This window comes from Microtus pennsylvanicus, chromosome 5 (genome assembly GCF_037038515.1).
Source record: "Microtus pennsylvanicus isolate mMicPen1 chromosome 5, mMicPen1.hap1, whole genome shotgun sequence".
NCBI classification, from domain to species: domain Eukaryota; kingdom Metazoa; phylum Chordata; class Mammalia; order Rodentia; family Cricetidae; genus Microtus; species Microtus pennsylvanicus.
This window is the reverse complement of record NC_134583.1, coordinates 5,464,438-5,473,946: the sequence shown is the minus strand read 5'-3', so window position 1 is coordinate 5,473,946 and position 9,509 is coordinate 5,464,438. Positions and strand designations below refer to the sequence as shown.

General features: G+C 39.1%; 1 pseudogene; it reads left to right on the top strand.

Annotated features, from left to right (window-relative positions):
* The first annotated feature begins 6,419 nt into the window (after positions 1-6,419).
* On the top strand, positions 6,420-7,237 carry LOC142850681 (elongation factor 1-gamma pseudogene; annotated as a pseudogene).
* Positions 7,238-9,509: the final 2,272 nt, after the last annotated feature.

The window sequence follows — 9,509 nt, the reverse complement described above, 5'->3', positions numbered from 1 at the left end:
GCCCCCGAGCTCCCCTTTACCCTACGCTTGGGGTTAGGACCCAGCGCCCAAGCAGGCAGAGCAGGGAGGCTCTCTGCCACCAGGGCAGGGAGGGGGAAGAGAAACAGAGGGTGGGGGGATCTGGATGTAAGCTGGATGGGATAGGAAGAGAGAGGAGGTACCGGGCAGTGTAGCCCTGTAGGTTGATCAGGAAGTGTAGGCGGGCTGTTCCCGGGTGCCGCAGCACTCACTCACCACAATGATGTCTCACTAGGTGCCCTGATCGAAACTCCATGCTGCTTGGTTCGCTCGCAGACAAAGGGCCCACCCTGCTTGCTGCAGGCGGGCTATGGGGACAAAGAAGCCCCCGAGCTCCCCTTTACCCTACGCTTGGGGTTAGGACCCAGAGCCCAAGCAGGCAGAGCAGGGAGGCTCTCTGCCACCAGGGCAGGGAGGGGGAAGAGAAACAGAGGGTGGGGGGATCTGGATGTAAGCTGGATGAGATAGGAAGAGAGAGGAGGTACCGGGCAGTGTAGCCCTGTAGGTTGATCAGGAAGTGTAGGCGGGCTGTTCCCGGGTGCCTCAGCACTCACTCACCACAATGATGTCTCACTAGGTGCCCTGATCGAAACTCCGTGCTGCTTGGTTCGTTCGCAGACAAAGGGCCCACCCTGCTTGCTGCAGGCGGGCTATGGGGACAAAGAAGCCCCCGAGCTCCCCTTTACCCTACGCTTGGGGTTAGGACCCAGCGCCCAAGCAGGCAGAGCAGGGAGGCTCTCTGCCACCAGGGCAGGGAGGGGGAAGAGAAACAGAGGGTGGGGGGATCTGGATGTAAGCTGGATGGGATAGGAAGAGAGAGGAGGTACCGGGCAGTGTAGCCCTGTAGGTTGATCAGGAAGTGTAGGCGGGCTGTTCCCGGGTGCCTCAGCACTCACTCACCACAATGATGTCTCACTAGGTGCCCTGATCGAAACTCCGTGCTGCTTGGTTCGCTTGCAGACAAAGGGCCCACCCTGCTTGCTGCAGGCGGGCTATGGGGACAAAGAAGCCCCCGAGCTCCCCTTTACCCTACGCTTGGGGTTAGGACCCAGCGCCCAAGCAGGCAGAGCAGGGAGGCTCTCTGCCACCAGGGCAGGGAGGGGGAAGAGAAACAGAGGGTGGGGGGATCTGGATGTAAGCTGGATGGGATAGGAAGAGAGAGGAGGTACCGGGCAGTGTAGCCCTGTAGGTTGATCAGGAAGTGTAGGCGGGCTGTTAACCAATGTGTTTTTATGCCAATACTATGCTGTTTCATTACTGTAGCTCCATAATAGAGCTTAATGTCAGGAACGGTGATGCCTCCAGAAGTTTCATTATTATACAGTACTCTTTTGGCTATCCTTGGATTTTTTCCATATAAAGTAGAGTATTGTTCTTGCAAGACCTGTGAAGAATTGTGTTGGTATTTTGATGGGGATGGCTCTGAATCTGCAGATTGTTTTTGGTAGAATTGCCATTTTCATTATGTTGATCCTACTTATCCAACAGCATGGGAGATCTTTCCATTTTCTGGTATCTTCTTCAATTTCTTTCTTCAAAGACTTATAGTTCTTTTTAAACAGGTCTTTAACTTCTTTGTTGAGTGTTATTCTAAGATATTTTATGTCATTTGTGGCTATTGTGAAGAGTGCTATTTCTCTGATTTCTTTCTCAGCTTCCTTATCATTTGTATATAGAAGGGCTACTGATTTTTTTTTTGAGTTGATCTTGTATTCTGCCATATTGGTGAAGGTATTTATCAGCTGTAGGAGTTCTCTGATAGAATTTTTTGGGTCACTTATTTATACTATTATACCATCTGCAAATATGGCAAGTTTGACCTCTTTCCAATTTGTATCCCCTTGATTTCCTTTTGTTATCTTATTACTCTAGCTAGAACTTCACGAACTATGTTGAAAAGATATGGAGAGAGCGCAAATACTTTTTTTGTTCATTATTTTAGTGGAATCTCTTTAAGATTCTCTCCATTTAATTCGATGTGGCTGTTGGTTTGCTGTATATTCTTTTTATTATGTTTTGATATGCTTTTTTTTATCCCCAATCTCTAAAAGACCTTTATTATGAAGGGTGTTGAATTTTGTAGAATGCTTTTTCAGCATCTAATGAGATGATCATATGGTTTTGCTTTTTTAGTTCATTTATATCATGGCTTACATTGATAGAATTTTATATGTTGAACCATCCCTGCATCACTGGGATGAAGCTGAGTTGATCATGGCAGATGATTTTTTTCACATGTTCTTGAATTCTGTTTGCCAGTATTTAATTGAGTATTTTTGCATCAATGTTCATTAGTAAAACTGCTCTGTAATTCTCTTTCTTGGTTGAGTCTTTGTGTGGTTTTGGTTTCAGGGTAACAGTAGCCTCATAAAAAACATTGTCAACGTTCCTTCTGTTTCTACTATGTGGAACAATTTGAGGAGTATATGTATTAGCTCTTCTTTGAAGTTCTAGTAGAATTCTGCACTCAAACCATCCAGCCCTGGGCTTTTTCTGGTTGGGAAGCCCATAGAGGTTTTTAAACAAAGCTACAATGTTTTCCCTTTGGATTCTCAAACTGAACTTATTCCAATGATTATCAATTCATGTTTGATTAATTCAAGAGATAAGTTTAGGAAAATGGAAATTAGGGGAAAGATAAGCATATACTGGTTAACATCTTCAAATATTTTCAATTGAAATCATATAACATTTGGATCAATCTTTTATGAAATTTTTATTTAAACATCTATATTGAACCACTAAACTTATAGTTGCTTTATTACAAAGTGATAAGAAATATGCTATTCTAATATGATATAATATTTTTGGTTTATTATTTTTTAGAGTTATCAATATAATTTTCAGACATACTGTAAGAGGTATATGTAATTTACTTCTTTCCAGAAGTGTGATCAAAGTGAAATCTTGGAACAGCAAATGTATATTACAAAGCAACTGGCATGAGATAATGGTCATGAAATTACTCTACAATGTTTCTCAGAACTGGGTTGTCTTATAATTGCCTATTCTATATTATTTTATTTTCTATTATGAAAAATGTTGTTAGGATGCTGAAGAATATAAGATCCAGGGACTGTAAAAATAATCTTATAATCCCTTATGAAACATTGGAGCATTGAATCTATAAAGCTTCTTTCCAATCTGGTTTTAATTGCTGCAATATACTAGCAATATAGCTAATTGAATAACTGCTTCAGAATTCTATTGGCAAAGTAAGAAGAATAACAAACCTGGTTATGTGTTGGAGAAATGGCCTAGTAGTTAAGAATACTGGCTGCTCTTCCAGAGGTCCTAAGTTCAATTACCAGCAACCATAGAGTGACTCACAACCATCTGTAATGAGACCTGGTGCACTTTTCTGGCTTGCAGGTAGACAGGCAGGAAGAACATTTTATACATAATAAGTAAGTAAATCTAAAAAAAATCTTGTGACTCTGAAAAATATTTGTTTATTCTATTAGCCTATTTTAACAACAATAATAAATTAGTAAGCAAGAGGAATAATATTTAAGGAAGCACTGAAACAACAACACATTATATTCCTCGTCAAATAAATATTAATATATATGCACAAAATATGAAGTCACACAAAACAATGTCTGAAAATGCAATATTGAAGCATTTTTTTGCTGTGTTCTGTATCAAATATAATCTGCTGTAGAAAACACAACTGAACATGTATGACATTTATGTCACACTCACAAATATTTCAAGAATGTTTATCTAGTGAGTAGGTATAGAGATATAGAGGCCTCACACACCCTGCCAAAGTTTTTAAATTGAACAAATCTTTTCCCAGAAGCATAGCTTCTGACACTTTAACCGTAGGCCCATACCATCACACCAGTTTCCTCAAACTAAGTTCTACAGATTTTTTTTTCTGAAGGCACAGCATCACTTCTTTTCTGAGGTTAAACAGGATTCACAAAATCAGAAACAATGACGATGTCATTTAACCCAAAAGTTACCAAGAATATACAAATATTCTGATAAGGGCTGAAAGCAGTATAGTATCCAAGTAACTTTGAATTCTTAGGCCATTCCTCCAGTAGGAACTATCTGTTTTTATTTTTGTTCACAGCCACATGTCTAGTAACTATGATAGAATTTCTATCTTGTCATCTATTTTGTCCCAGATTCCACCAAGTCTTGAATTTTATCATGTTGTTCTGATGTCTGGGTTATATATATGTATCCATTAGTGTGGTATGATTCTGCATTCCTTTGTGAATCTCTGGACTACTAATTCAAGATATTTGTGGGAGGTTGGCATCTTTGTTCAGGTGAGCAAGTATCTGGTCAGTTCGTCCCTTATACTCTCCTGTCATGACACCAGGTACTGATACTTCCCTATCTTACCTGATTTATAATAAATAGAGAGCAATTTCTTTTTTCAAAAAAATATTTTATTTTATATTCTTAGAAATTTTCCTAAGAAACTAAATTATAGCAAGGTAAACAAAAAAAACATCACACTGATGTTGACCCAAGTGAAACCAGCAGAGGAAAACTTCTCTGATGATGGCTGAATAATATTTTGAGTATAGCCAAACACCTTTAAGAGTCAGTAATTGCTATCTATCTATCTATCTATCTATCTATCTATCTATCTATCTATCTATCTATCTATTTATCTATCTATCTATCTGTACGAGTATTTGGTTTTATCTTAGACCGCATGGTGGTACAAATCTGTGGATTGACTTAAGACCTGCTCTATGAGATTGACCCTCTTTGGATGACCAAGAACCAGACACCAAACACAAAGCAATTTCAATACCTCTTCTCAGGAGATAATGTAAAATACTCTATTTTCTTTAGATATTACCTTATTTTTTAGCCCATTCTTATCACATCCTTTTTTTGATAACAGATTAACATTCAGTAATTTACCCATGGCCTGACCTCAGGGACCCAGCAGAACACAAGAGCAGCAGCAGCAGCAGCAGCATAAGCATAATGCTGTGATTATGGCAACCACAGAGTCGAGCAATGTCCTTAAGCACATGTGCTATATCACCTATAAAAAAGTGAGCATTCTTCCCCCCTCTCTTTTTTCCTTCTGCTCTCACTCAGAAGCAGCCACTAACACCCCCCCACAATAAACTTCCTTTTAGCTCTGCTGCCTGACATGACTTTGTGGTGCCTCTTGTCTCCAACCTGTCAAGGTTATCTTCTGTTGTTAAACTATTACAAAACTTATAAATTAATTCTGCTTCATGAGAAGAAGTGTATTATTTGGAGATGATGTACAAATTTGGTGGTGAGTACAAATTGGGAATCTACATAGCTATGCATATGATAACATATCAGGTAATTTAAAAATCTTTGAAGCTAATAGACTTTGAATTCAAAGACCACTTCCTTGATAACTGGCTGTTGATTGAAGGAAAATATGGTGTTTTATATCTTTTCTTTATTTGCTTGCTTGTTCTGTAAAACACAGTTTCTCTGTGTAACAGCTCTGGTTGTCCTGGAATTCACTTCGTAGACCAGGCTGGCCTTTAACTCATAGAAACCTGCCTGCCCCTGCCTCCTGAGTGGTGGGATTAACTGTGTGGGCCTCCACACCAGGCTTAAATGTGGTGCAATAACCTCTTGAAACTCCCATCTGAGTAAGACTAGAAAGGATACAACTTTTGTTAAAGAAATTACTAGAAAAGAAAGATCATAGACTCATTAGCTATGCATATAATTCTTTAGATTTTACATGTCTGTATTTTTATTTTTGTAATTTTTGACAGGTATAATTGCTTATATGCTGATACATATAAATGCAATCAATTCCCACATTTATCACATAATATTAAGCAGAAAACCCATGTTTCGCATAAGAGTAAATACGTGTCTGTGGAAAAGTGTTTGCAATCAAAGTCATGAGTCTGCTAAAGAAGTACTCTTGCTTTTACAAAGTGGCTTTGAGATCAGAATATGGTAAGATCAATCAACTGGATAGAAAGATGCCAATTTTTGTGAGAAGTTGATATGGATGTCTTCATAGGAAGCCAATCTAGCATTAAACTGCAAGATATGATAACAGAACCCATCACAGTAGCTGTAACCAAGAAACATTTAACACCAAATCTTTTACTCACACTACTCTTAAATGCAACTTAGAAAGCATAATAAATGAATCACTTTCATAAATACACAAAATTCCTTATAGACCTGGAGATATCTAACAGGGGATGTTTAATGGTTTTTCTTTTTCTCTTAGGGATTATCAGATGCTCCTATAAAATGGCAAGACCAATTGAACTTGGGAATTTGAATACTCAGCAACAATATTTTGATAAATAAAACAATCATTAAAAATGCAATTTTATCATCATCTCAGAAATTTAAAGGAACAATTTTTGAAACCTTTTCTAATCAACAACAAAGTTCCCACCCCGTAAATTCTGGGACCCTGGACACGTCCCGAAAACTGGAGAGTCTTCAAGGTCTTCATTGGTGCTCAATACAGAGGTGCTCAGGTCTGTAAGCTCTCCGCAACACCCCACTTCCACTTTGGACAAACCAACTGCACCCTTGAATTTCTCAGAAAATTTCCTTCTGGCAGGGTTCCTATATGAGGGTGATGATGGATTCTGTGTGTTTGAGAACAATGCCGTCGCCTGATTTGTAAGCAACAAGGACCTGCTGGTAAATACTTCAGCAGCGGTAGTAACCCTGGTGGTGTTGGTGGGTGAACATTCTTAACAGTGACATCGTTCCTGCAGCCAGCACCTGGGTATTCATTACCTTGGGCATCATGCAACAAACAAACTGGCCACTAAACATGAAAAACAAAACAAAAAACAAACAAACAAAAAGGAGATGAGGGAAATTCTGGAGCTGCTAGACAGTCATTTGAAGAAAAGGATATGTTTGGCAGTTAAGCAAATGGCACTGGATATCACAGCTGTTGTCTGTACTCTTCTGTAACTTTACAAACAGGCCTTAGAGCATTCTTTTTGCCAGGCTTTTCCCAATACCAACTGATGGCATCTCTCCTTCATTTGCCTGGCCCAGTTTAGGAAAATTTTGCCGGAGGGGAAGCTGAAATTGAGGCTAAGAAACTCTCAGATAGCCAACCATAAAAGACAGTCTAAGGAAAGACACTGGTTAAAAAGAAGAGAAATAGAAGCCCCAAGCTAAGCAAGTGTCATCGTCTTTGGAAACAACAAAGCAGCTCCATTTCTGGCGTTTGGGTCTTCCACGGCCTAGAACTTAACCTTTCTGCTGTGTCCAGATTCTCAGGTGAACTATGAGTCATATACATGGCAGAAACGTATCCTCAAAGGGAGGAGACTCAGACACTGGTTCAAGTGCGCTTTTCCTGGGAGGCGGCCTTTCAGCATGTGGGCAAAACGTTCAAGTGAATAAGTCCTGCTATAGGCTAGCTGCCTGCACCTACCCTTCAAGAGAGACGGGGGTAATTAAAGGAAACTGAACATTGGGGGAAAACAAAAGCTTTTCTGATGGAGGAAGGTCATTGATTAAAAAATAAACAAACTGCTTGGCCCTCATAGGTTAGAACATAGGTGGGTGGAGTAAACAGAACAGAGTGCTGGGAGGAAGAGGAAGTGAGGTAAGATGCCTCAGACAGACGCCATGCTCCCCTCTCCCATGAAGCTCCTACCCAGGATGGACGTAGGCTAGAATCTTCCCCGTAAGCGAACCTTGGGGTGCTACACACATTAATAGAAATGGACCAAGCAGTGTTTAAAAGAATACAATTTGTGTGTTGTTATTTCAGGGTATAAGCTAGCCAGGCGGCTGGGAGCAGGGTGGCAGGAACACAGCCCGCAGCTCCTACTACACTTTTCTAAAAACCTAAAACACTTGTGGGGAAAGAAAAAAGCATGGTACAAATTTTACTTCATTATGTGTTAAATATTCAAACTATATAAGGAAAGTATGGACTATTTGAATATGCTGTTGATTATAGTTCAATTTATAATATTTAAATTTACAGATATAAGAGGAAACAGGAACAGCCTCTAGCGTGGAAAGAACAGGCATCTGTTGCCGAGTACATAACACTGTGAACCTGGAAATTGTGTTTGAATTAATTACTTGAAATCAACCTTGGCTCAGGAGGTGGCATTAGCCTCTAATTGACCGAAGGTAATCGCAGAGAGTCAGAGGGCATCTGGAGGATGAATAGAGAGGGACATGCAGGAAGTATTTAGAGGGTCTTTGAGTGTAGTGGGTTTTTGTTTTGGCAGAGTGGAAGGAAGCTCTTTTTCTCAGATAGTTGCTCCTCAACCTCCCTGAGTTAGTAAGTTTTCACCCCAGCCTCTGATTCCTGTGTCTTATTGAGAAATAGAATTATATTTGGTTAAAACTGTTTTTAGTGGCAGGGGCAGGAGATGGATCCTGTGGGACCTAAATGTCCCATCAAACTGCTACCAGTTAAACAGACCAGTAACTGCAGAGCTGACATTACTGGTAAAAAAACAATATATCCAGGTGCAGCTGCTGTGCCAGAAATAAGATAACAGACATCGCTGAAATGGAGGAGGAAATAGCTCTTATTCATATTATTAGTAAAACCATTATTTTATTTCAGAGATAAAAGTTTCAGAACCACGAGTATTCATGCTTCTTGAAAGGTGAGGGGTTATAGCACTGTGTGGTAAAATTGTAATGATCCTATATAGAGCTATTTGTAACTTTTAGCTGAATATTTCTCTGTGAACTTTTCAAAAGTGAAAATATGTGCCATGAATGTATAATGAATAACAATCAAGATGATCACACATCTCACTGTCATTTAACTTTTAAGATTACATAAATGTGATTATGTGTTAAGAAACTTTCATTCGCTTTCACTGAAATTACTTTAACTGACATCCCATTTTCTATAGTCTTTGATAAAAAAATAAATGTATCTTAGAAAATGTAAACCACTAATGTGCACAATTTTTATCAACTATTCTTTATCAGCATGAACTTGGGAAGAATGATTAAATTCTACCGGTTTCACACTTAATTGCATGTGCAAAATCAGAGATTGACCACTCAAATATTTGAAACCAAAGCTGGTAGTTTGAATTATGCATAGTGTCATAATTCTGCTTCTGAGCCCATGGACTGTGGGTAAGATATATTCTGCTCTCTGATTCTGTTTTGCTTTCAAATAATCTTCACAGGTATGGCTCTCATGCACACTTGTATCGAGCAATTGCTATTACCTCAAAATTTTCAAAATAATATTAAATGTTTTACCCTATTCTCAAGAAAACGCTGCTATTTCCTCAATAGAGTTTTATATTTTGACTTGAATAAAGGTGAATGGATTGGTAAATCTTCTACCTTTCAGGTTATAATCTTGTGTTACAGGATTAAAACTCACTTCTTTTTATCCTTAATTACAATTCATGACATTATTTGTCAGTGAAAAGCAGGACTTGCCTTTTAAATGTTACCATATTTTGTGTTTATATCAATGAAAGGTAGAAAAGGAAACTAACACTTCTGGTATGATTTGAGTTCTACCT